Source organism: Manis javanica, chromosome 2, assembly GCF_040802235.1.
Source record: "Manis javanica isolate MJ-LG chromosome 2, MJ_LKY, whole genome shotgun sequence".
In the NCBI taxonomy this organism is placed as follows: Eukaryota; Metazoa; Chordata; class Mammalia; order Pholidota; family Manidae; genus Manis; species Manis javanica.
In genome coordinates, this window is record NC_133157.1 from 80,777,211 (window position 1) to 80,804,367 (window position 27,157).

Genomic DNA, 27,157 nt, shown 5'->3' on the forward strand with positions numbered 1-27,157 from the left:
TTCTGTGCAAAAGTCCTTTGGCATTTTAAAAACATGGAATGGTCTGGGTCCCAGCAAGAGTGTCCATCAGTGTCACGTGCTTATGTTCTGAGTGACTGTGCAGTCAGATGGACACAGTGACTTGTGCTGTCATGAAAAAGGGCGAGAGGAGGATGAATGGATATAGAGAGAAGATACCACTGAACTATAATGTTAACATGGTGCCCACGCTTCATGTCCCTTTTTTGTCTCTGTCCCTCAGCTGGCCATACTGTCTCTTCCTCACTTTTACCTTTTAGGATAGGACCTAAAAGCAAGGTGTGTAGGACCCCAGGTCTGATTCACCTGAGCATGATTTCACCTTCTGGTAACCCTGAGGATTTTATTCCAAATCGAAGACTTAGGGACTGGAAAAACTGGTCATTGTGAATGATGTCCTATCAAGCCAACAACATTGACCCTCTTCTAAAAGCATACTTGGTTCTAGTGACATGCTTGCTCTAAACATCCTTCTAAATTTGCTGAGCTGAGAACAGATTTCTCTGGCCATGCAGAAGCTGTATAACAATTTGAGGCATTAGGCACTGGACCCGGACTGCGCGGGTTTGGTTCCCAGCTATGCTCACAAGCTAAATAACCTTGGGAAAGGTGTTTCATCACTCCAGTCTTGTTTCCTCATTTGCAAAATGAGACTATGATAATAGCAATAGTGCCTACCCACTGGGCTCTTATAAGCATTAAATGAGATGGTGAGTGTGGAGCACACTCAGTATGGCTATTAAAAATGAAGGGCTTGGGCTCACGCTGTGATTTGGTATGCCTTAGAGAATGCCCCTGAATCATACACTCATTTGCATGGTTGGGCATAGGTCAACTGCATGGCTGCAATGTGGAGGGAACATTGCACACACTGGGTCATTCTGCCTGTGCTCCAAGCGGTGAAGCCTCTTTGGAGCTTTGTCAGGAGTTTCTAAGATTCTGCTTCTAGATCCCTCACTGACCAGGCAATTTTTATACATTGATTCTTGCTCAGATTTGATTTGGATGAATTGGGAGGACGTGGTTTGTTCGGGCTAGTAATTCAATAAGTTTGAATGATGCTGTGTAGTCTGAGGATTCTGGAAGAAAAAACATTGACAGTCATATCCCAAATACAGTCTCCTTCTTTTGTCCTCACTTCATTCAGAATTTTTGATCCTTTGAATGGGGTCTGCATTAACGTTAACTTTCGAATGATCCATTTGAAAATCTTTGGCTGAGACTAAAAATAACAAAAGAATTGGCTGAGAGCATGTTTGAAATAACAGACTTGTTTCAAGTTCCCTCAAGCCTTAGAAACAAGTGTTTACAGGGAAGGAGCTACAAATAGCTGGATCATTCATTCTGCTTCCTGAGATAGTTTCTCATATTACTCCTAGTAGGTAATAGGTGATGGGTCTAGCTGGAGCTACTCAATATTTGATGTAATAAAATTTCATTTCTTTAAACATATTTTGTAAGGTGGGCTTTTTTCTCATTAAATCATTTTAAATAGGTGGCACTGAAGTTTTATCAGCACTTAATTTAATAATTTTACTGTTGGTACCACTTTTTCTAACACGTTTTAAAGCAAGATTTACCATAGGACCTGAAAGGTAGTAGTAGTTAACAGGTGTTGACTTCTCTCTATGCCCCAAGGACTGTTTTAAAGGCTTCATGGATTAATTTGTGATCTTCTCAAGAAGACTATGAGGCCAGTGCTGATATTGTTCCCAGTTTAAAGGTTGGGAAACCGAGGGACTGACTGAGGAACATGCCCCTGGTCACCCACCTAGTAAGTGCTTACGCCAGGATTTGAATTCAGGTGGGCTGGCTTGCGAGCTGGTGCTTGAAATAACCAGCCTGTGTGGGCTGGACCCTCAAGCAGGCTCAGGACTCGGGGGAGGCCAGTGAGGTGCCTAGGGCATCCTGAGGGCCGGGCAAGTGTCCATGGCTTACTCCACTAGCACTAGCAGTTAAGCAGAGATTATTGTTGTGAAAAAGCAGAATTAGAGTGTTAACCCAAGTCACTGGGGAGACTCCTGCTGCCCCAATATAAGCCCCCCATTACTTGTGCCACTGGTAAAGCCCTGGCCAATCTTGGCTGGCAAGTTCATGGCACAGGAGTGAAATTGGCATGAGCTCTCCAGATTTTACCATATGAAGCAGGTTGTATCACGTGTGTACTCACCGCTAATTAGCTCATGAAAACCCAGAGTGTGTTTGCTTTGTCCATTGTAACTGAAGATAGGTTTGCTGGTTTGATTGTTCTGAAGTCAACTTTCTTGTCTCCTCTTGAACCTGAGTACTTCCCATTCATTTGGAGCAGTCCTGACCCTCTCTGATGGGTGGTGGTGAGGGAAACTACTCGGTGGGCTGGGGATGGGAGGGCACATTGGGGAGGGTTGTTTGAGGACACCTCCTGCCATCTCCATGAAGAGGGTCCAGGCACTGGGACAGGTGGCAGAAAATGCCTAAGGTGCTTCTTGCCTCTGATACATGAGACACAGCTGCAGCATCTGAGTAACTTGGTCATGTAGATGCCCCTTTCTCTGAATGTCTCATCTGGCAGCTAGTGACTGGGAGATGCTACCAAGGGCCCATGCTAATTTTCCAGTCATTTGGTCAAGTCCCATCTCACACACCACAAGCCCCAGGCCTGTGTTTACTGCATTAAAATATCTGCAGGCCATAAACTAATGAACAACAAGTTCTCTTCCTCTCAGTCTGCTTTTAAAATGTTTATTGTGTTTCCCAAGAGGAAAGGAAAAGTCTCTATTTGCCACCCTTCCATCCGTTTTGAATAATTCCCATCAGACAGTATTTAGTCTTACTGAGTTGCTAAATAAAAATGTAGGCCACGGCTGTTTGCTTTACAGATGAGAAATCAACTTCAGGTCAGTTCATTCAGCTTTACTAGAGACCCTTGAGCCAGGGTAGGAAGTACAGAGTTGGCAGCACTGTTTTACCTTTGGGGGGAGTTCTAGGTTTTCACATAACTAAGGATATGGCACATTAGGGTACCTGGGGCTTCGCAAAGATTACCCCCTTGATAGATTTTTCTCTCTGCATTTACTTAGGCTCCTGGATTTGGGGGAGGCCATTTACATCTCATCACCTTCCTTCTCCAAACACCATTGAACTGCATGCCAGGTTTCACTTCTGTGCTGGGAGTGTGCTAGCTTCTGCAGGAGATTTGACCAGTGGGGTAACTAGTGGGTCTTTGGTGGAGGAGATGGGCCTGGATAGGCCCGCCCCATTTCCCAAGTGAAGGTTCATCCCCAACAAAATTCACCTTTCCCTCTGCAGTCCTGTGATTGGCTCCATTTTCTCCTTTACTGTATTTACTCTCTAAACCCTAGAGATGGGAAAGGCAGTGGTCAGGGTCCAGAGCTCACCATTTCCTGTGTGTTCCTTTAGCCTGCCTGTCCCTCTCTGCATCGTCCCTACATCTCTTTATTTAAACCACTCAGGGTAAGTTCTTTTTGCTTGCTACGACCCAACTGAGATGTAGTCTAAATTCTTTAATGTATTATCTTGTTTTATCCAGTAGATATTTATTAAGTGACTATTTTAGGTCAAATAGTCAGCCAAGCCCTGAGGGATACCACAATAAACAAAATAGATGCCATCTTAAGCCCCCATGGGCTATAGGCTGATGGTAATATCTATAATATCGATGGTATTACTGTCTATACACACAAGAAAACAAAGGCTTGGAAAGTTAAGTACTTGTCACACAAATTGGATCTGTCTGTCCATAAAATCCTGTTGCTGGCTCTGCTTCTCTGAGGTCAGGGCTTTTCCTCAGCCTCTTAGGGAACCCCATGGCTGCAAGCTGTGAGACAGCCATCAGGCCTCTGCACTTCATTTTGGTGGCTGCAGTTCTTCTTGACCCACGATAAATTGGTGAAAATTATCCCCACCCTTGTTGCCTATATTTTCTTATTCCCTCTTATCTTTCCTTCTTAAATTGTATTCTCTCTTCTTTTCCACTAGCTTCCTTCCCCTCTATACAAGCACAGAAATATACATTGTCCTTTCTTTTATTTTAACACATTAAATATTTTAAGTTGGGTGGCATATTGCATAGGAGAAATATTGTATGTGTGTGTGTGTGTGTGTGTGTATGAGAGAGGCACCAGAAAGGAAAGACACAATAATTCTCTCTCTCACTTGTGTGCTCAGCATCTCATGTGCACACACATGAAACAGGAACATTTTATACTTTAAGCCCCATTGATAAGTAGAAATGTAATCCCAGTACATACACTATTTGTACCATTACCACCTTCCCAGGGCTCACTGCTCCCAGCTCTTTTAAAAAACTTTCCATATTGCATTTTTGCTTTCTGTTTTTACTTCATTATAAATAGTAAGAAGTTTTGCTGAGAAGAAGTGATTACAAATCCCTAAAGGTTGGTGTTCCGTTCTGAGTTCCAAGATGTAAGGACTGAGTGGATTTCAAACTTGGCGAAACTTCTGACTTGGCAAATGCATCCATCCTTATTTATGACAGCTTGGAAACTTCCATTTTCCAGCGCTTCTAAATGGTGCTGCTGATTTTGTCTCCCTTTTCTGTTTTGCTGTGAATTATGAAATAACCAGCTCAAAGGCTTCCTTTTCTCATTAACCCTCTTAGCTGGGTAGGAGTGTGAGTTGTCTTCTTCTTCTCCTGGTTCTGAGACACATTTTACATGCAGCCGTTGTGTTTTCCTTTTCCTGCCCTTCCACAGAATGCCAGCCGGCAATGTTGAGGTTGGGGTGTCAAGAATGATAACCCTGTGGTCTTCACTGTGGTCCCACAGGGCTCCTTGGCCAGCGGTCTTCGAAGGGACTGTGCATCTCATCCCCAGTTGGCAGGTTGACCCCTGGGATTCCGGAGTGAGACAGACAACACCAGGAGTCTCTGAGGGATTTTCCCGAGATGTGAAGAGGCTGTGTGTCAGGGCATCTTCACTTCTATTTTCTTAACAGAAACTGCCAAATGCAAGAACTACTGAGAAGTTGCCTCTTTCTCCTCCTGCCTCCCTTCTCCCTCCTTCTCCTTCTATTTCTTTTTCTTTCTCTTAACTCCATATCCAATTCCTTAAAATGCATTCATTTTAAGTTCTCTTGTAAGTACTTTCTTCTTGGACCCATGTAACCAGGCAGAACTTGGGAGCCTCAGACTGGGCAGAGCCAACAGCGTTTGCCAATGTGGGCAGGAGGAATTTTCAAATGCAGAGTGTGTCCCCTGAGAAGCAGGCACTGAGACAGAATGAAAGTGGCAAGGCCTCTAACCAGGAGAAGCTCTGGAGGGAGAGAAAATGCAGAAGGGGCCCAAGAAAGCTGCAGGGGGTCAGACTGCAAAGCAAATATGTCCTCAGGCAGAAGAGAGTGAGGGGGTTATGTTAAGCTGGCTAGATTGCCACTCACCCTCAGGAAGTATGGGCAGGACTGCCGGGGAGTCACTGAACCAAAGTCACCCGCTGGAGGAGTTCCTTGTCTCCCAGGAGCGATCTGGACTGTATTCCATACCTTGGTGCTCAGTCCTTGGTGCCGGAGCAGCCCGTGGGGAGCATGGACTCTGTGCAAAAGAGGGGGTGGATTTCAGAGCACAGATGGATTTCAGGGTATAGCTGGGGCCTTGGTCAATTACACTCCTTGAAGTGGAAGGTCTTTGAGGTGCTCTGAGGCAGAAGGAGCCGTCTAATCCGACCCCCTTGAACAGATGCACTGGGTTCCTACTGCCCCCCACCTCTGTAAAATGTACTGGCCCATCTGACAGTGACCTAAACACTCAGCTGGACAGCTGGGTCCTGGGGCTCAAGGGACTCTCTGCTTCCTTAAAGGACTTATTACTGGTTACATTGGTTTAAAGAGCTTCAACTATAATTATTAAAAAAAAAAACACGAGAAGTACACAGACTGGCAAGTCAACATTTTGAAATGTTTAAAATGTCATTTTTGAACTGTAGCCATCCTTTTATTTATGGGAACATGGATCAACATCTGAAACTAAGACCTGTTTTTGTTTTTCTTGCCTACATACTAAAGCCACAAGTGATTTTATTTCATTTCATTTTGTGTTCTCCATCAAACAAATTTCCTATCATCATAACTCCAGTCACCAATTCATCCAAGTGTATATCTGTACCTTGCCAGGCATGGGGACCGAGCTGGAGTGAAACAGAGCAATGTATTTATTATCTTATGAAATTATTCACCCCTGCTCTCTAGTAGTTCTCAAATAGAATCTTTTTCAAGAAAAATGGTGCTTTATTTGGATTCAACAGACGTTAGTGAGTGCTTTCTATGTGCTAGACTATAGCTTGCCAACTCCATGGCTGTAGCAACTGTATGGGTCACTATATGAGTGAATGAGTAGGTGGGCTGGTGGGGACTGGTCCCAGGCACAGCCCCTGCCGGCGTTGTCATGCCAGGATGCAGGCTCAGGGTAGCCAAATTCTCTGATTTTTTAAGATAAGGGGAGATCTGGGTTTATGCATGAAATTTCCCAGTTTTAAATGTTGGCAAGGCCCTTCACATTTTTTAAAGTCTCTGTGAGCCAAACAAAACATGTCTTCTTGCCAGATTTTGCCTGTTGTGACCCTCTTGCTGGATATTCTGCTCATTGCTTTCAAGATATGGTTTCTCCAGAGCAGCATGGAGTAGATACTGGTCTTCAGGCTGGTGGGCTTCCTGGAAGCAGACACTGACATGGAGATTCATGTATGAGTGGCTTATTAAGGGCAGGTTCTAGTGCAGCCGGGGGAGGGGGTGGAGGAAGCAAGGCCAGGAAGCAGGGGCTTAGCAGGAGAATGATTTCAGACATAGCCTGCTGGAGGGTTCTGGAATGTATGGAGTGGAAGTTGCCCCTCCAGAGATTTGGGAGTTGGGCTTTCATAATTTGTGCACCCACCAGTCTGGCAGAAGGTCGAAACCGATAAAAGCAGTCTCCAGTAGGTCAAGGGTGGTCCTCCTGGAAAGAGACGAGGGTGCTGGCTGCTGCACGGTTTGAGCAAATGATCCCCGCATGATTTTCCCACGTCTGCAGGTTGTAAGAACCACAGGTCAAGTCTGAATTCAGAACCTGCTCTGCTCCAGTCCAGTCTAGTGTTTGCTCATGCTCTTTCCAACTGTTCCTTAATGAGACCAGTGTGTGGAATTCAGATTATTTTAGACCCTGACTACTTAGCATGTTGGCCCCAGATTCCTGGTGCACCTTTCCACTAGGATTGTGTGGAGAGAGGACTGCGTGGTGGCTGTGTGGAGAAGGCGGGACAGGACAATAGCAACTAGGAATGTGCTCTAGAACCAGCATCATTCTCACAGCCCTGAACAGGCTCCCCGGAGCCTGGGGTGGCTCCCAGCTCTAAGTTTGCTTAACTAAGTTTGGCGATTTCATATCTGTGATGAAAGCATTGTTTGGGGTACTTTGTGCCCCAAAGCCGAGTTCTGGGCCCCTGAGACACAGCTGTCCTGATGCTGGTGAGGTGGGCCTTTTGGAAACGAGGCTGGTGGTTATACACCTTGCATGATCCATGCCTAGAGTGCACTATTTCCTTTGGAGAGCTCAAAACTATGTATTTAATTTAAAGATTCATCCCCTAAACTCCAGCCAGTGCCCCTTGAAGGAATTCCATCAGAGGTGGGGCGAGAAGCTACAGCAGGATCTGCCAGAGGGATGTGTCTGGAGTCTGAGGCACGAAAGGAGGCAAGAAGGCTGAGACCTTGTTTTAACTGGACCCACCCTGCCTGCCCGCACAGCCCTGGCTCTGTGCCCTCTGCTGTGGTTGCCGCCTGGCTCATCCTCACAAGCCTCCAGGTTGGCCGGCACATCTTCCCTGCTCTCTCCTCTCTGATGCTGTCCTGGGATCAAGCCAGGTCTTGCTCCTGCTATCTTTCAAGCCTGCCTGGTTTTCTCCACTCCACCATGTCCACCTTCCCTTAGGCTCTCTACATTTGAGAGTGGGGGCAGCCTTCTCACACCTTCTCAGCACTTCTTCCTGTGCTTCCACCATTGGGAGTCCAGCATTTTCCTCCCAAAACACAGACGTGAGCCAGTCAGCCCTGAACTCACATACCTCTGGCGACTCACAGAGCTCAGTAGATCAAGCCCACACTCTTCCAGAACATTCTCTCTCCGGCTCATCTTCTCAGTCATGCCTTCCCAACCCCCCACCTCTGCTCTCCTTCCTCACACCGCTCACTCCACCTGGTTTGGCCCTTCCCCCACCACCGTGTACATTCATCTGTCGGTATCCTGTTACTTACAGATTGGGTGACCTTGGACTTGGAACCCAGCTCTGTAAGTCCCAGATTCCTCCCCAGGGAAATGAGGGTGGCAGACATCCACCTTGCGGGGTGACTAGGAGACAGAACAGGAAAAGCACAAGGCAGTGGGACAGCATGTGACATGCTGCAGGTGCCCAGGGGAGGAGAGCATGGTCACGGTGATGGCCATTGGTGCTGTCCCCTTACAAAGCCCAGCTCAATTCCTGTCTTCCCCATAGAAGCGGATTACCCACACAGAAATGATGTCTTCTTTCCTGCACACCCAGTTTAGTATTGTGCCTTATTTGATCATCTAGTGAGAAGATCCTGGGTCCTCTATTGCGGCATTAAACTGAATTATTCCAAAGCACCGGATCATATGCCATTCTTGTCAGAGGTACTCGTGTTGTAAAAAGAAGCAAAAGAAGCCTGTATCATTCTCAGTTGAGTTCACTTTTGTTGGGATGTGAGACGTTTCTAGATAAAGCTGTGTGGGACCTCAGGCTGAGAGGCTTGATCATAAATATCAAGTCTCTGGGGTGAGAAAGGTCAGTGAAGCTTGAGGGACCTGAATGCAGGCTGATCCTCACTACAAACAGCATAGGCTACACTTTCTGGGGAATTTCTTTGGTGCAGGGAGCAGGAATATTTTGCTGTATTGGTTTCCTAACAAGTTACCCCAGGTATGGTGGCTTAAAACAATGGGAATTTATCCTCTCACTTGTGAAGGCTGGACGTCTCAGACTGAAGGGTCAGCAGGGATGCTTCTTCCAGAGGGTCTGAGGAAAGGTATGTTCTGTGCCTCTCCCAGCTCCTGGTGGCTGCTGCCAATGCTTGGTGCTCCTTGGCTTATAGCTGCACCCCTCTAGTCTCTGCCCATCTTCACATCACCTTCTCTCTGCATCTCTATCTGCCCGACGTCATTTGAATACTTGTCATTGGACTTAGGGTACCTTCCAAGTCCAGGATGATCAATCTCATCTTGAGATCCTTACCTACATCTGCAAATACTCTTTTATCCAAATAAGATCACCCTCACCAGTTCTGGGGGTTAGAATTGGACATCAATTTTTTTTTGGAGGTCACTATTGAACCCACTGCATTTGAAAATAGATGCTGGTAGTGCCATGGAATGCACCTGGTGTAGGTGGCAAGCAGACCTAAGTTCAAATCCCTGTCTCCCCCATGCTGTGGACCTATTCCTTAACCTCGCCAAGTCCCAGTTTCCCTTTTTACAAAATAGGAATAATAATTTCAAGCACATAGATTGTAGGGGTCAATGAAGAATATATCTATCTGGCACATAGTAGATCCCCATATAGTTAGTCTGTAGTGATTCCCACTACTCATTCATTCAACTGAAAAACATTTAAGTCTCTGAACATCAAGGTGAAAGAGACATAGTACATGGCCCTTAGTCATATTAGCATTTAGAAGAGGTTCAGTGTTTGTTGAATGAATAAATAAAATAAGTGATCAGATCCAAAGCCTATCAGAAGTACTTGCCTCGTGCAGGCCCCGGGTGAGGCTCTGGCAACTATTTTTATACAGCTTGCTGCCTGTAGAATGAGCAATGATGCCAAACCTTTAAAGGAAGCTTGCTTTTTGGACTATTCCTTAAAACTCTTAAGGAATATTTCAGGCATACCTCATTTTACTGTGCTTCACTTCACTGAACTTTGCAGATACTGTATTTTTTACGAACTGTAGGCTTTGTGGCAACCCTGCATCGAGCAAGTCTACCAGCCCCATTTTTCTCGCAGCATTTGCTCGCTTTGTGTACTTCTCTCACATTTTGGTAATTCTCACAATACTTCAAACTTTTTCATTATTATTATGTTTGTTATGGTGATCTGTGATCAGTGATTATGAGTCAGTGGAAGCTCAGATATTGGTTAGCATTTTTTAGCAATAAAGTATTTTAATTAGGGTAGGCACACATTTTTTAGACATAATGCTGCTGAATACATTTAGACTACAGTATAGTGTAAGCAGAACTTTGTATGCATTGAAAAGTAAAACAATTCATCTGGCTTGCTTTACTGAGATGCTAGCTTCACTGGGGTGATCTGCACTGAACCTGCCCTGTGTCTGGGGTACGCCTGTATTGTATTGTCATTTCACTTCATCAGCCTGATGTGTGCCCTTTGGGTGGATTCTATAGGGAATTCATGGCAAGAGGCAACATGGTGTCCCAACTAAAGAAAAGCACAGAGCAAAGTGAAAAACTAGAAAGCCAACTGGAGGCTAGGCAGGTAACAGTGTGGGTGGGCAAGCCCCCTGGAGAGTGTGTGCCTGTTTAAAGAGGACAGCTGCTGCCCACTCCTTCATTCAACCATTCTTCGAGTATTCTCTATGTGCCCCACATTGTGTGAAGGCCACAGGGCTCAACAGTGCAAACCCCTTGTCGTCATCAAACTTCTATTCTGTAAACCCACCTCCAGTCACCACATGGGTATCCAGGCCTACTGAGACCGAGTCATCTTCTTCTGAAAGAGAAGAAGCCAGAATTCTGTGTGCAATCTCCTAATGTTTAGATATTGGCAAACACTGTACATTCTTAAAAGAACACTGCACAGTCCAGACAGAACTTGTCTCTTGTGACCCTTGGAGTGGAGACTCACGATTTTTTCCTTGAGAAGCACTTTTTCAAGCTAATTCCCATCTTTTCTGCTCTCACTGGAAGTTGCTAGTGGTTACTACCTCTTCCTGTGTCCTCCAAGATCAGATGATTCTTTTGTGTTCTGTTCCTGTATTTTCAGGTGAAACTAACCTGAATGTCAGTTTTCCTTTCTAATTCCTTTTCCGAATTTCTAATGACTGTTTTCTGTTCTCTCAAGCTTCCGGAAAGGCCATTAGTGTTGCTACCTGGTCCTCCACATTTCTTCTCTTGAGGGTCAGAATCTAACCCAAGCTCTTAACTAAACTGCTCATGAATTAGTCTGCTTTTAAGCATACCTTTCTGACTCTGTCATCCAATTTTCACAGTCTCTGACTTGCACTGACTCCCAACCTTAGGTGTGATACTAATTTCTCCCAGAGGGACATGGGTTTAATCGACTTTTTTAATTAACATTTTGTAAAATTGGAGCTGTCATGCTTTATGGCAGACTGATACAAATGTCTGTAATTACATTTTTGGCACTACATCTTGGGAATAGTCTAGAGATGTTTGTTTTAACCCCTTCTTAAAATGTTCTGATTTATGGGCAGGCCTCTTTATGCACCCCTCCCTACAGGCCCCGTTGTCATGACAACAAAGAACATCATTTATCAAAGAGCTATAACTTCATTCTATGTTGAAGCTAAAAATTAATCTTCTAGAGTTTATTCTTATGACAGGGAAATTTTGCATTTCCATAGATCTGCTTCTTCTCCTTAATTCTGCTCATCGTTGGGGAGATTCTGGCTTCAGCAGAAGATTTTCTAGAGAATAAGATAAACCCCCCACTTTCTCCTCCACCCTTCCACACAGATAAATTCTCTTATCCATTCCAAAGATAATTCAAATGGACTCATTAGTACCAAAAAAAAGTAGAATTATCCCTTATGTTTCCAACTCAATATGATTTTTGTTTCTTTAAAAAACATTGAATTTTTTTATTGGCTTTTTTTTTTCAGCTAGCAAAGTTCAAGTAAAGGGAAGAAAGAAAATGTCTGTCAATCTCTTCTATAAGCTGGAGAAGAGTGAGATATTTAGTTACTATATTTACTTGTGTGATCTGTGACTCAAGGATTACCAACTCAATGTCTACTATAGGGGCCAGGCAAATACATAAATCAGTACAGTGGGTTTCTAGGGACACTGCATGCCCTAATAAAGGGGGAGATTTCATTTCTGCTGACAGAATGTGGACCATTCTGCAGGATTGTCCCATTTCATTATTTTTTAAGCCAGAACTCTGTATTATATGAAATTTCCTGATTTTAAAATGTTGACAGATCACATATAGGTTATTTTTTAACAATGTATTTTTTTTAACAAGGGCAGATCATGTATATATATATATTTTAAACAATGTGATAGTCAAATGAACTTGGAGGGCAAGTTCACTCCATGGGCTCACTGATGTAATTGGGTAGTGTGTTAAGCCATGCTATCCGAGAGTTTAGAATGGTTTTGTTTTCTCTGCGTTGAACAACTAAACCAATTCAGTTCTCAAGCTCTTCTCAGGATCTGATGTGTTGAATATTGTTTCTGCAGGCTGCACTGGAGGAGATGGTCTGCCCATTTGTCTGCTGGGTAGCACTGGGCCCTGGGCAGAGTGTGAGCTGTGAATTAGGGTTCATCTCTGAGACCCACACAAACTCTGCTCTGATACTCCAAGATAGATAGTGGGGTCCACTGACATCTTCAGGGATCATCTATGGATTTATATTCTTCCCCTTTGATGGATGGGGCAGTTTGATCCTCTTCACTGAGCTCCATAGTTTTCTTTTGTATAGGGACCTCCTAAATGGCCACTGCCTCTCCACAAGAGATGGCAGGGATTTTTTTCTCACTGAATTTGAGAGTGTTTTGTTTCTCATTCATCAGACAGGAAAACATTAGTAATTATTAGGAATATTCCATCAAAAATTTCTGGGGGCAAAGCTGCTCTGTGGCTGCCACTGCACCAGAATAGGAGTGGTTTAGGTAACACGCACCCCGTGCTGAGTCCGCTTGTCACTGGATTTAAGACATTAAAGGGCTCATGTGGATGATGCTAAACATGGGAACGGGGAAGGCTCTGGCAGCAGGACGGGCTTAGGAGGTGCTTTGCACCATTCAGACCTCGTGTCATCTGGCCTTTCCCTCCTTTTCCACCCTGTTCCAAACTGCCTTTCACACTCCAGCCTCACCAAGAGTCCCTACGGGTCTCCAGCCACCTTCATGCTCTGGTGTTCTGTGCCCCATACCTGGGAGGTTATGCACCATCCCATCTCATTTAAACCCAGGAAGGGTTTTATAGTGTCCTAATGAGTGTTTGAACTTTAGCCATGTTGGTTAGAAGTGTGATAAACACAATCTCCAGATCAGTGGTTTTAGAAGCCGGCACCAGACAGGAGCTTCTGATTCTTCCCCTTTCTCCCTGTCCCACTTCACTGAGCGGCCGAAGGCATTTTCTTTTTGTATTGTTTAGTTCCATCTTTCTTTGAACTGATCTTAGCCTATAAGAGAGAAAGAATATGTTATAATAAGGTAGATTATTGTACAAATGTGCACATTCCCCCTGTTTCAGGGAGGGACAGTTTAAACTCTAAAGCTTTTCTTAATATTGTAAATAAATTTTAAACTACCACCTAATGGTCATGAACTGATTCTGATGCTCATATCTTGTTTATTTCCTTTCCTAAGATATTTTTTAAAATTATACCGGTAGTGCATTTTTAACAAATATATCAATTACAAATAAAGGAGTAAAAATTTCTTATATTCTTGCCATCCAGGAGTATTTTACTTTTTTCCTCTGATACCCTTCTTTGCATATAATTATTACATGATTGAAATAATATTGTATATGCAAAGATTTCTTCATGGAATTAATATTTCTCAATCAAGTTTTTCATGGCTCCTTAATATTTGATCTTGTGAATAAACCATGATGTACGTAATCATATTCTAGTATTAGGCATTCAAATAATTTCCAATTTCATTTATAAAAATAATACCATACTGGCATTTTTGTCCATACTTCTGTTTTTTTCCCCTTAGCACTTATCTCAGACTCAAAGTTTCTAAGTCATCAGGTTTTAATTTTTAAGACTCTTATAATAATATATTGCCATTAACTTGCCAGAGGTACTGGCTAACTTTCCATCATACCAGAAGTGTATAAGAATTCTCTTGTAGTACCCCTGTTGAGTGTCTAGCACTGAGTTTTGTTAATTTTTCCCCTAGCCTTTGTTTTAGTGTTTATGTGCTGTTTTGTACACATGTCTCCCTGTGGTCGAGTGCACATGTGTATTCACTGCTAGTAAGAAAGAAAGGCATGTCTGGTCTCCTAGGGCTGTGGTATGTTGGAAGTTCCCTGAGAGAAACACCTGCCATGTACCAGGCAATACTTGAAGTGCTTTGCATACACCAACTCCTGTAATGCTATGACTTTCCTATGATGTGGAATAGCAGTATTACATACTACTAATAGTAGATATTACTACTACCCCGTTTTCTCAGAGATGGAAGCTGAGGCCCAAGGAAGCTCCATGACTTACTGAGGTCATAGAGCTAATAAGTTCAGAGCCAGAATTCAACCAGAGCCAGCCAGAGTCTACACTCTTAACCATTCCTGGAGTGCTTCCTACTCCTGTAAGAGAGAAGAAGAGACAGAACGCATGGTCAGCACCAGTGCTCCCAGATGGCAAGGTGCCTTACGAGAGTCTTCCAGCTCTCTTTTCTCCCTGAATGGGAGAAGAGGTGCAGGTCCTAGACTCAAAGTAGGAGAAACTTCCAAGAAAGCAAGATCTTTTAGCTCAAACAAGAAGGTATTTCACAGTCTCAGAAAATAAAATTTGTAAATTATTCTTCACAGTAAGACAGTAAGACTCAGATCAACTCCAAAAGATTGAGAAATTGCATTTGCCATTGCATCTAGAAAACACAATTCTTTCAGAAATACAAAGACTCATATTATTTTCTTTTTATATTGACCTTGAGAAAATGAATTCAGTTCATATATTTTCTAATTCCTTCTGTTGCTGTCTCTTTAACTTAAAACACAGTGGGTTTTGTCTGGTCTAGTTATAGGCTTGAGCTGCTATATTAATAATCCCAGTTTATTTCAGTACACAAGCATTTGACAGTCACACAGGGACATTGGACATTTTCAAGGAATGCAGAGATATGAAACATACCCTTAAGAGATTTATAATCTCACAGGGAATTTAAAGTTTGCAAAACAAATATAGTAAGGTACAATGATATAGATACCATGAAACAGGTTTAAAGAACCATGGGGATATAGTGAGCAGAAAGACACAGTATTTTGCTGGCATTTCTGCCACCCCTGGAAGGATGGGCTCATGTATAAGTGAATGGAGGTGAGGGGCAGCCTGGATGGACGAATCAGGAAGTGGGAGATGTAGATGCATCAGATGCCCAGCAGTATCATGTGATGAGACTGCTTCATGGGCGCACACTGTGCCTTCACACAGTGTCCCCTGCAGAAGGGCTGCATTCATGGCTTAATGCTGTGCTGTCAAAATTTTGAAATACTTAATAATTTATGAATAAAGAGCCCACGTTTCATTCAGTACTGAACATCGCATATTATGTAGCTGGTCAAGCTCCTACTACCATTCATAGGCAAAATAGACCAAAAACAGCTGCCTTCTTGCCCAGGCAATAATTTACATTCCTTAGAGTGGGTATGGCTCTAGTCTCCTCTCCTGGATAAGTGGTATTCTTTGGCCAAGGAAACCCATAACAACTGCTTAAGTATTCCTTCCCACTCTTTCAGGCATGCCTCCATTGAGAAAGACTTCCACAATTCAATCCCAGGCATTTTATCTGGGAGCTTGGATTACCCTACATATCTTTTCAGGAATAGTGATCTTTTAGGGTGGCATTTAGTAGCTGTCACCATTCATCAATCAGCAATTATTGAGTGCCTGGCCCTGTGCGAGGGCCCTTTCCTCGCTTGCCCCAGCATCATCATCAATCATCATAGTAGATACATTCGGTGTTCATCTGTGCATAACCCTGCACTGCAAGATGGAATGTGCTAAAATGTATTCTGTCGGTGAAACTAGCCAGACTCTGAAGGGCAGCAATTGCTGGTACAGTGAGCTTTTCCACATCAAAGAAGGATGTGTCTTTCAGGTGCCAGAACCATGGGATCATTTTTCTGGCATCTTCCACTATGAGATTCAGACAGAGATAACCATAAACCCACAAAAATTCAGAGATGATGCCCTGGGTTGGCTGAGAATCACAGCTGCTTGTGCCTCCCACCTCCTTTATAATAGTCATGTTGCAAAATTATGCAAAATCCTTGCCTTCCACATTAGTGCTGAAATAACTGAGTAGGTAATGGCAACATGCAACTGACTCAGGGAAGCCAGCTCATGGTAAACTATTTAGAAATCATGTATGCAGAAATACTTTGAAAAATATAATATGTGAAAATAATGTAAGTTGTTGTATTTATGCTTTATAGAGCTTGCTTGAGGCAGTTTCTGCATCTCCTCCTGCAATGCCAGCAAGTCCTAACCTAATATGAGACTCAAAACAATTGACAAGATGAAACAGCTCCAGAAACATAAGGAGGCCTTCATGGTTGAAGGGTAGGATAGGATTTAATGGGTCATGCTCTGTGCCAAGGCAGAATGCTGGATCCCATTGTAACTTGGGGCCATCTTTCAGCAGAAACCTCAAAGAAACAGGATCCCTCATCATTTGAGCCCCATAGTTCCACGCTTTGCCAAAATGTTTAGTATTAGCCTTATGGTGGGAGCAAAACTGTTAAAATGTGCTGACATATTTTGAACATTTTGTTAATGAAACAACTACTTCTCAGATACTTAAGGCCAAGCACATTGGTACAAGGTAGACGATCATCTCTAGGTGCACAGATATGCGCGTCAAGGGCAACTCTTCTTGTGGTCTGCCCTGTCCATTTGTCCCACAATTGGTTAGAAAATGTTGGCTGTGTTGTTGTCTTTAAGGAAATAGCTCTGCATGGACCTGAAATACCTTGGATCAAGGAGGATGCTCTTGGGTTAATTTGAGCGTAATGATTATCAAGAACCTTCCAGGGACTTGGGAACATGTGAGGTACTGAGGGAGACAATGTGATGAGCAAGGAAAGTCTGTGACTTCACAGAACTTGCGCTCTAATTGTGAGAACAGATTGGTTTCACTATCCAATTACACTAGAATATGACATGATTCTCTTCTAACATAATCTAATATCATCACAGATGATACAGGACCACAGTTCTTTATCCAAAATGCCTAGACCCAAAAGCTTTGGATTTGGGGACTTTTTGGATTCTAGAAATGCAATATGGTTCCTATAGTGAATACCACTACCACCTTCAGAGCACCTGGGGAGCTCTTTATAATCATGTGCAGTGATATTTCTGCAGTAAAATAAGAATAGTTACACTAATTGGAATAAGCAAAGTCTACAAATAACCTAACAGCGATTTAGGTCAGGTTTTATTGCCAAATTGAATTTACATTTGGGTTTTGGTATGTTTCAGATTCCAGAAGTGCAGATCATGGATTGGGAGCCTGTAGTTGAGAATAATATGGAAAAGTATATGTAACATAATCTTAAATGATTTTGGAATCTGCTGTAACAGAGGTCTGTGAGAATAATGTTATTTCCCAAATACCCAGAATAATGTCTGGCACAGAGAAGGCATTTGATAAATATTTGTTAAGTACATAAAAGTAGCATTAAGAAATGTAAACTGTCTTTTATTGAGTGTCTACCCCATGCCAGACACAGGGCTCTTCATATCAATGCTGCTGGGTAGGTATTGCTGTTTGTACTGTTATTCTTTATTTCTAGATGAGGAAACTGTGGGTGAGAGATGATAAGTGACATGTCCAAGGCTATCTGGGTGGCAGATGGTAAAGCCTGGTATACATCTAGTGGCTATGGCTGTGGTGGCCATGAGCACGGTCCCGTGGCAGGCTGCCTGGGTTCCAAGTCCTAATTCTGCCACTCACTGGCTGTGGGAACTCAAACAAATGATTTGACTTCTCAGTGCTTACATTTCCCCAAACGTAGAATAATGGAAATAACAAGATCTACCTTATAGGACTGTTTAAAGATGCACTTAAAGTGCTTAGAAACCATAACTGGAACCTAACAGGGCTTCTATGAATGTTGGCGAAATTGGAGGCATGGGAGGGAGACTTTGTACCAAAGGATTTTGTCCTATGACTTTTAGGCATAAAAAGATAAAACTTCAGATAACCTTTTATACAACCTAATTACAAAAGAATAATGCTGTGGTACTGTGACAAGCTAAGAGTACAGTGACTAAGTCTAAGTTACAGAAGAAAGTCTATTTAGTTATCTCCATGTGGTTTAGGTGTTGACAGAATTAAATAACTTATAAAAATGAGAGGATTAAGAAGAGAAGAATACCTCCTTTATAATAAAGATGCTAAGATGCTACATCTTTTTTAAAAATCTTTTTTTCCAGTTTTATTAAGCAGTAACTGACATACATCACTGTATAAGTTTAAGATGTAGCATGATGGTTTGGCTTACTATATGGGGAAATGATCACCACAACAGGTTTGGCTAACGTCCATCATTCTCATACCTTCCTCCAGTTGCCCCTCCCCCATATCCCCTTCCTATCATAACTGTAAGTCTGACCTCTTTTTCTTTGAGTTTAGTGCTTCTTTGTTTAGATTCCATATATATATCTACAGTGTTTGTCTTTCTTTGTCTGATTTACTTCACTTAGCATAATGGACCAACAAGGTCCTACCATGTTGTCCCCAAAGGCAGGATTTCCTCATTTTTTATGGCTGAGTAGTACTCCATTATATATGTATACCACATTTTGTTTAAAGTTTCCATTCATCCACTGGTGGACACTTAGGCTGTTTCCATGTCTTGGCTATTATAAATAATGCTGCAGTGAGCATGGACGGATGTTGGACATCTTATACCAAAAGGCACCATCAGACTTAATGGTGAAATATCTGAAGTTTTCCCATTAAGATCTGAAGAATACAAGAATGTATATATTATCACTATGATTTTTTCTTCTGAAATTTCTAGCTACTGGAATAAGAGGAAATGTATTTAAGAGGTTTAATCTAAGGAAAAGAGAAAGATGTTAATATTTATGGATATTATAAGTGTTTAGAAAATGGTGGAGAACCAACTAATCAATTTACAAAGCTAGTAGTAAATCTAAAATTTCTATAATCTGGATACCAAGCAGATTATTTAGTAGCTCATAGCTCACACGTATGTTAGCAATAATATTAGACAATATATTGGGGGAAAAAATGTCCTTCAGAATGGGAAAACAATACCAGTGATAACTTTAGTCCATCCAGAAGTAAACAAGGATGGAGATGAGAGAAAGCCATGCATATGAAGTTGGTACTGTCCACAGAATTTGTAACAGCAAAAAAAGAGAAAAAATCTAAATGCTCAATAATATCAGAATGACGAATTGAATGACGGTAACATTTCAAAGACAGTAAAAGTCAAGTATGTGCTCACAGTTTGAGTAAAAAGTTCAGAATTTAAAACTATGTGCAGTATAGCATTTTATATGCATCATGATTCTAAACTTATTTCTTATATAGAAAAAATGTGCTAAAATCTCCTGTATGCTAATAATTATGGGATATGGCATTATAGGTGATTTTAGTTTTATTGTTTACACTTTCTGCGTTTTTAAATTTTTTACCAACAGCAAGCATGTGTTTTATAATGCAAAAGTTATTCACAATCTTTTAAGGAAAAAACAACACTGGGAGAGTGAAGTTACCTACTTAGTACTATTTTCCTTCCCATAATATATATTATTTTGAGAACGTCTATTGACGATCTGTGAAGTAAAATAAATAATGGTTTATTTATTCAAAATAGTTTCAGTCTTTAAAATACAGAACAGTTCTATTTACCTTTGCTTCACTGATGAAAAATAAGTGAAATTCTGCACAGAGGCCTTAATGATTTTCTTCATGTTTGGCTGTAAGACTTGGATTCAATTTCTGGAACAGAGGAAATGCCAAGATGTATGAGAAGCCACTGGAAGGTGAAACATCCATTTCATTAACTCTTTGAAAAATAAATTACCTCACTTCCTTTATTGCTGTAGTAATTAACCCACATTCATACCGATTCTGACCAATGCTGTGTATTATTTATTATTGTGCATTTGTGGTTTGGTGGTCAACCTAATGGGTATCTTTGTCAGATGGTTTTTGTGTGTTGGGACATTGAGGCAGCTCTCATCTGCTCTTCTCACTTCTCACCAGAAGAGTCAAAATAGGCTTTTAAAGAACCTACTGCAGTAGAGACCACAGGTGACTTAATCTGTTTGAATTCTGACTTTTCACTGGCTTCTACTGTATCCTATTCATTTTGGTTAATCTGTGCCACTGACCCATGTATGTGAGTCCCCCACTTCTTTACACAAAATTTGGCACATAATAATTGTTCCCTTAATGTTTGTGGACTGGGTGGAAATGAAAATAAAAACTGGGGACTTCAAACCGTAGTTTGAAATGTCCTTACCCGTGCAGGTACCTCCTGGGGTTCCTCCAAAGGCAGGTACCTCCTGGGGTTCACTCACGTGCAGTAAAAATCCGGACCAGTGGCAGCTTCCTTCCTTTGATCAATAGCCAATATTTACGGAATGGGTGTCCCCCCCCCCTGCTCTGTGCTGAATCTGGCCCAGGGTTAGACTTCAGGACGCCGAGCTGACTGCAGACGCAGACGCAGACGCAGGGCAGGCTCCGCTCCTTCAGGCTGGGCGTCGGCGTGCCTGTGGCTTTCCTCCGCTTTGCTGCCCAGGAGTCCTGCCGCCACCGTACCCCTAATCCCTGCACACACAGGCAGCGCGCGAGGGGGAAGCTGCAAGCACATGAAGCGTGTCTGCAAAATGCAGACAAATTGCTGCTTTTTATTAGAGGCATGGATGAAGGACTTTGGGGAGCTCTGAAACTGCAGGGTGTTGGGTTTCTTTACTTTTTCTCAAGCTCTACTTTCAAAAATACGATATTATTAAGTGGTGCATTCGCTGCCAACATCCACCCCACCCCCCACGCCATCCCCCGCTCTCTCCCTGCCTCCCTTCCTTCTTTCTTCAGACCTTAGAAATAAAGTAAGATCTCTTTGTTGATTATCCTCACTGATTAGGAAGAAAATATACAGCCCGTTCTTACCAAGTACAGACTTTTGTGAGACACGCACCCTCCGTCCCGCCGGAGTCACTCTCTCGTGTGGACCCTTCCTTGACCTTGTTATTACCAACCTCTCCACAGCCTCAAGAAGCCCTTGCTCGGATCCTGTTTCCAGCTTACCCTGCTACCTCTGCTCCCCTGATGCCAGCCAATAGTCCCCTGACCTTCCTGGACCACAAACATCAGCCCCGCCTTTTATTTTCACTCTACCTCATCATGTGCTCACTTCTAACTTTACTTCCCTGGCCACGGTCCCTAATCACTCCCTTGCACATACTCACGGTGTCCTTGCTCTTCTCTTGGCGGAACAGCCAGCGGGTACCTGAGTGTTCCCCAAGCCCGGGCACTGCTGGGCACCCTGTCGCCAGCGGCATGGGCAGCCCTCAGCCTCCCTGTCTCCTAGAGAAAGGCTCCATGCCCTCCTTCCCTCCACATCCCTCTCCCTCCTCCTCCTCCTAACTCCCTCTCTTTCCTTAGTCTCCGTAGCTCCCCACTGTGCTTTGCACTGCCTGGAGAAAACCACAGCCAGCCTCCAGGAGAGAACCTGCCCTGTGCCCCATGCATTTGCTGGTGCGTGGCTTGGCCTTCCCTCCTATCACTGTTTCTCCAGGACAGCCCTGCACGTGTGCTCTGGATTCTGCCCCTTTCACCCCACGGAGGGCATCACACCGGCGACCATCCCTTTCTCCCTGCAACCTCACCTTTCCTTCTGTGCTGGAAACACACTGCCCTGTCTCACATCTGAGAAAACAAACTGTCCCTGACCTCCGCCCCCTCTGCCCCCTGGTGCTCTTTATCCCCAAAGGCTGCCCTTCTCTCCCGTTCCTCTCTCCTTTCACTTCAGTTCCCTCAAACCAGGCTTCTGCGCAAACGCAGCAGCACATCGGCCGCCTTCAAGGTCACCACGGTTAGTTCCCACGCTCACGCTCCATCCTCATCCCACTTGGCCGTCAGCAGCCCCTGGCACAGCTTCGCGGATCTTCTTCAGGTGCTTACTTCCCTTGGCACCCAGGACCCCCGCCCGTCTGTTGTCCTCCCACCTCAGAGCTGGCTTGTTTCATCTCTGGTAGCCACTGCTGAGCCCCAGACCTCAGTACGTGAGACCCCTCCTGTCTAGCTGCACGTCCTCTCTGGGAGATTTTATCCCACTACATGGTTTTGAATCCATCTCAGTGCTGGTTTTGCCCACCTCTGAGCTCTGGTGAGGTGCCGGGGGGGCTCCTTTTCTGAACTCCAGACCGATAGGGCCAACCACCTGCTCAGCAGCAGTGCTTGGATGTCAGTTTTCCTCTTACACTAGCACATCCAGAACAGAGTCCTGAACTGTCCCCTGAGATATGATCCTCCCAGAGTCTAACCCATCTCAATAAATCTGTGAGTCAAGCCAATATTTGCGAGTGCTCATGGCATCCCTTCCCTCACACCCATTGTCCAACCTCTTACCAGCTCTACCTTTGAACTATATCTAGAACCCCATTGCTTTGCCCCTGTCCAGTGGCTGCACTGACTGCCGGCATAAGCTTCCCTGATCCGCCTCCTGGAGTACCTGGCCTCACTGGTGCCTTGCTGTTCAGAGACCAGCCTGGGTACACTCGTTCCCCAGGGCCTTTGTTCTGTGACTCCCCCTTTCTGGAACGCTCTCGTCTCCTGCAGGCCCTTGTTCAAAGATCTCTGGAGGACTTTCCTGGCCATTCATCAAGCGGCAGTCCTACTCCTACTGGGTTGCACTGTTCCTCTTCCCAGCCCTGCCTCTCTGCAAAGCCCTAGTCACTAACGGACACGTTGTGCATTTCCCGGCTATCACTTTGATCATCTGTCTCCCCCACAAAATGTAAGCTGCATTGATGGCACAAAATGTTGCTCTTTTGTTCACTTGCCTTAAGATATTTCATCATAAAAAGTATTTGTTGAATAAGTGAGCAAAAGAATGAATGTCCCAGGTTGAATCTGGGGGACAGTGAGGTCCAGGGCTACTTGATGAGAAAGCATTTCATTGAAAGTGAAAACCTTAGGGGCCCAGATGTGTACATATGTGCAGATGTATTGAATCCCATAGACAAAACAATGAAGCAACAGGCAGAATTATGTATCCTTTTCCCCAGAAATTTGATGGCACAGCCAATGGGGGTGACTCTGGAATCCCTCTGAGTCCCCTGCCTGGCATTTCCAGCACGCTCTCCTGCCATTTCAGCTCTTCAGCACAGGGAAGGCCTGGGTCATCTTGCTCTGGGTGCTGAGCACACACTGGGGTTCCACGCTGTCCTGTGCAGAGACCCTGACCTCTCCGGTGAGCAGTGGTGACCTTAGTCCATCACCCTCCACAGTCAAGTGTCGCCCTCTGTACATGTTTCCCCAGTGCCTGCCAGGGCCCCCTTCATTCAACATGTGTTTACGTTACTAGAGCATGAGCACTGCTTTTAAGACATTAATAATTTCCTCCTTCTGAGGACCTGAGAAAATCAGCTATGAGCCCCAAGGAAGAACCTTGGCCAAAGACATTGGTCCACTCAGGCCTCACTTCCGCTCCTGGACCACAATGTCTGGCTGAGCTCCCGGGGCTGCGGCTCCCGCTTTGGTTCTTTCTCTCAGCGTCATCTGCCCATGATGCTGCTTTGCTCGTCACACTGTTGTAAGGATGTGATCCACATGCCTATGGGACCCTCCTCTTTCCCTGGGTCCCTGGCTCAGGGAGGTTGGGGTTTTCTTCTGTATGAGAATTTGAATCCACCTTGTCCATGGTCTGGCACCACTACATGGCTGTTCTGATAAGAACTTTCTGTTCTTTAGGATGAATGTAGGAAACAACTAGACTTTGCTGAACATCTTGGGGAACAGCTGGATGGCTGAGTTCTAGATCCACTAGTAGGTCCAGTATAAGGACTATGAGATCTTAGAACATGAACACCTGTTTTTTCAAAAGCTTATGAACGGTCCTGGGTGCCTGGATGGGGAGGGGCATGAGAGGGTACACACTTGGATGACGCCTGCTCTATCCCTGTGATCAGCTAGTTTGTCTGACTAACTCTTGATGACATACTCACATGGCTCCATTTCCTGCCTGTGTGACCTGAAGATTGCAGAAGTCCTCTGCCTTAGGAACAGGGGAGCGTAATGCCTGCTCGATGGTGTCATGGTGGGGATTTAATAAGAAGATGCCTAATACATAGGAAGAACTCTGTAAATACAAGTCCTTCCCATGATATTGCACACAGTAGGTTTGCAATGTAAACACTTTGCTGGATAGATTCCCTGGGTCTGTAAGAGCTGAACAGTTATTATACCTGGAGGTGTTCAGGAAGGCTGGTGAAGTAGATAAGGCATGACTCCTGTGCCCTGCCCCTCTCTCACACCCTCCCCACCAGCTCCCAGCTAGTCTCCTAAGCTTCAGACATTCCTTCCTCCTCATTTAAAGGCTGCCCACTGTCCTTCACTGCTCAGAGTCCCTGCTGACATGGTTGGCCAGCTGCTCTGTCAAACAGTGCTTGGCCTTAATGGCTGTGGCAGTTTGATGTGTTCTCTTTGCCTGGGATGACTGCATTTTCCCCAGGGAGTTTTGAAGGCAAGAGCGAGAGCACAAAGATGTGGATCTCCAGTGGTGGGCCACAAGTGGTCTGGCCCTGCCTTGAGTTGAACAACTCCAGGGGGCACCAGTCAGAGTGGAGTGCAATTTCTTAGCCCTGTGCCTGTCTGATGCAGGGGTAGAGGCTTTATGCCAGGCACTGTGCAGGAACAAACACTTGAAAAACTAGAGGCTTCTTCTCAAAGAGTTTGTAATCTAACCGAGGACACAGGAAAGTAAAAAGATCATTATAATACTTGGCTAATCGGGGCACAGAGTTTCATGTGAGCAGAGAGGAGAAACACTTAGCCTAGCTGAAGAGGTCGGGGAGGCATCCTGGAGGAGGTGATGACAAAGGACAAAAAGGCTGACATTGGCAAAGACATGGAGTCAAGACACTGAAAAAAGGCCAGCCCAGTGTGAGCACAGAGTTACGTCATTACCTCTTCTGTTGCTAGGGCATAAGGGAAAGAGATGGGAAGGGAAGTCTGCAAAGGGAGCTGAGGGCAAGATCTAGATTAGGAGTTTGATTTGGATGGCATTGTAGGTGGAGCCATCAATAGATTTTAAGCAGTGATGGGGAAACAAGAGGGTTGAATGGCATTGTAGAAAGCTCTCTCCAGCTGCAGCAGGAGCGTGGACCAGAGGAGGACGGGAGGAGGGCAGGAGGCTACAGCTGGGCAGGGCAGCCGCGGTCGTGAGAGCAAGTGAAGCCCGGACCAGAGCAGTGGTCTTTTCCTTGCTCGCTAGCACTAGTTCAGCCGTAGGCTCACTACTTGGAAAAAAGCAATAGCTTCTATGTTTATAAACATAGCATAGATTCCACCCACTCTCAGAACAAGTCAGAGAAGTTCTGAAAAGGAGGTAAAAAGAGGGAACAGAAACAGACCCCCCAAATACTCTTCTCTAGTTACATTTCCACATGTTTCTGGGTAACTTGCTCAAAGTCCTCCGTCTTTCTCCGCCTGCTTGCTAGAAATCCCTGACATTTCTGAGGGGAACAGAGAGAAACAGTTCCTGTTGGGAGCTGTAAAGTGTTACAGAATGCTAAGGGATGTGCTGTTATTCATTTCTGCCCATTACAGAAAGAGAAGCTGCCCTGAATATGGTTCTTGTAATTTCAAGAAAACCAAAGACGGAAGGCATATGTCCTTTCATACAGTTCTCAATTCAATTGCTAGTCTTTATTCTTGCTAACTGCCGAACTTGAGACTGATTAATTGCATAGAGCCCAGCTTCCACACTCAAGGAGTCTTGGGCAACAGCAGTTTCGTCAGTGGGGTTCACAGTCAAGCCCGTCACAGACACTTATCCTTTGAAAGTACACTTTCTTGTTACTGTAATCATTTCAAAAATGATCTGAGAAATTGGCCCTCACAGATGGACCTCTCATCCTCCTCTCAATCTGATAGATAGAATGCAGTTTTTCCAAGAAAAAGCTCTATTTCTAAATCATTTAAAAAGAAACAAGTGGAAATCTAATTTTAAGCCAAATCCTTTTCTTCTTTTACACTCAGTTCATCCTTCATGCTTCTTTATTTTCCCCAATAGCATCTTTCAATTTAATGTTTTAAGGAAGGAGTGTTTTATTGCCTAAATCTTCACAACATGGAGGCTGACAAGCAGTTACAGAGAATGGGCTTAGATGATATATATTAAAAATGATAAATCACTTTGCAGTCTTCCATAACGTTTTATTTTCTCTGGATCCTTACCTCTTTCTGACTTATGTACCTGGGCTGATTAATGCTCCATCTCCCCTGTTACACTTTATTCGGGAGCCTGTGTTTCATTTGCCTGCCAATAGTGATAGCTAATAAATTAATCATGTCGCCACACAAACCGTGCCATGCAGGCTGCTGCCAGCATAAAACTGCCCATCAAAAAGCAGGCAATTCTGCACCTTCATTTATCTGCTACCCTCAAGACTCACATCATTCTCCAGTTGGAGCTGCAAATGCTCATTTTTTCAGAGACATGGGCTAGGAATATTAGAGAAGGCTAATGAATACATTCAAGGGACGTTCCTGAATCAGCAAGCCCCTCAAAGGCACAACAGACACAAACAGGCAGCTGCAGCTTGTTGGGATTCAAAACAATGACAAAAGAGCTAGTTAAATATTTGAAAAGCTGAAGTATCTTGTCTATTAATTCCCCTGGAAATTGCTAAAATAGGCTGTCCTCCCTTCTCCAGGGGAGTCAAAGTCTTTGGAATCTCAGAGCTTTTCAATCCTGTCAAGAATGCTTTAGAAGAGCATGACATTTCCATTTCCATAACAAGCCCATTCAGCACTAGAGGTAATAAAAGTTGGGTGCTTGGATGGACCCCAGAATATGGTGCCCATTCACTCCAGCCTCTGGTGATGCAGGACGGACTCACTGACAATTAGACTACGATTGCCCCATGCTGGTATTAGCTTGGCATCTTACACTTGCAAATATCTAACTATAAATACAATCATCAG

The 27,157-nt window shown here is 44.0% G+C and overlaps 1 protein-coding gene and 1 long non-coding RNA gene across 8 annotated transcripts in view; one reads left to right on the forward strand and one right to left on the reverse strand.

Annotated features, from left to right (window-relative positions):
- NTRK2 (neurotrophic receptor tyrosine kinase 2) overlaps positions 1–27,157 on the forward strand; it is a 311,589-nt gene that overhangs the window by 127,725 nt on the left and 156,707 nt on the right. The gene's annotated exons all lie outside the window — the stretch shown is intronic.
- LOC108400419 (uncharacterized) lies at positions 10,414–19,934 on the reverse strand. Its single transcript, XR_005062724.2, has 3 exons — positions 19,850–19,934; positions 14,452–14,543; positions 10,414–13,407 (listed from the first exon to the last, which is right to left on the reverse strand). It is a non-coding gene; the product is annotated as an uncharacterized lncRNA (long non-coding RNA).